At 39.1% G+C, this 989-nt stretch overlaps 1 protein-coding gene and 1 long non-coding RNA gene across 4 annotated transcripts in view; one reads left to right on the top strand and one right to left on the bottom strand.

Moving 5' to 3' along the window:
• The window catches only part of CACNB2 (calcium voltage-gated channel auxiliary subunit beta 2), a 233,595-nt gene that overhangs the window by 161,247 nt on the left and 71,359 nt on the right, over positions 1 to 989 (top strand). The window lies entirely within an intron of this gene.
• Positions 1 to 989, bottom strand: part of LOC109291346 — a 17,370-nt gene that overhangs the window by 2,174 nt on the left and 14,207 nt on the right. The gene's annotated exons all lie outside the window — the stretch shown is intronic.

The raw sequence follows: 989 nt of genomic DNA, 5'->3' as shown, positions 1-989 counted from the left end.
ATATACATATATATATATATATATATATATATATATAGTTATAGTTATAGTTATAAAGAATTATACACTGAATAAACAATATTATAACTATCAAAATATAAATACTAGTTTTCCAAAAGATCACAAATCTACCTTATTCTTGTTTATCCTTTCTTATCACTTTCCTTGGAAAATTCTCAACAGACGCAAAGAAAATTCCATGCTCATTTATCTCCCTTCTTTCTCCCCATTGCAAGAAAAAATGCACAAGGTCAAGGTCCAAAGTAAATAATTTTTTAAAACTTTCTCAGGGAAGCCTGGTGGGACTGTCTCCTGTCTCTCTTCTGTATCACTTTTCTCACGTTATGTAAAACTTCAGCCCTTGATAAAGAATCTCATGATCTTTTGTCATATGGTGATCCAAGAGCACTCAGAAATGAAGACCTGTAGCAGGACAAGAGAGCTCCACTCACTCTTAGATGCAGTAGTTTTATTAAGCACATTTCCATTTACTGAGGCTGCAGGATTGGCAAGCCTTATTAATAATTCTGTAGTATTGAGATTAAAGGTTAGTTATTTTTCTAAAGTGAAAAATTCACATTGTGAACTAAAATATAAGTGAAAAATGTAATATGGGGTGGCCAACCTGTGACATACTTGCTGCAAGTGTCAGAGGCAGCCTTTATGTGTGGCATGTTGTAGATCAGGCACGGGTCAGGCAGCACAGTGGCAGAAAGGTTGGGAAGCAGAAAACAGACTAACAGCTCAGGCAGGGAGCACAAGGCAGGATTTCGTAGATTTCATAGACATTTGGGCTGGAAGGGACCTTGGAAGATCATCGAGTCCAGCCCCCCGCCCAAAGGGCAGGAAGTCAGCTGGGGTCATAGGATCCCAGCAAGATAAGCATCCAATTTGCTCTTGAAGGTGTTCAGTGTAGGTGCCTGAACCACCTCCGATGGCAGGCTGTTCCAGACCTTGGGGGCTTGGACAGTAAAGAAATTCTTTCTTAT

The sequence above is a fragment of the Gavialis gangeticus genome, unplaced genomic scaffold, assembly GCF_001723915.1.
Source record: "Gavialis gangeticus isolate Ggan-Ray unplaced genomic scaffold, GavGan_comp1, whole genome shotgun sequence".
In the NCBI taxonomy this organism is placed as follows: domain Eukaryota; kingdom Metazoa; phylum Chordata; order Crocodylia; family Gavialidae; genus Gavialis; species Gavialis gangeticus.
Note: the sequence above shows the minus strand (reverse complement) of the source record. Positions and strands in the feature narration are given on the sequence as shown.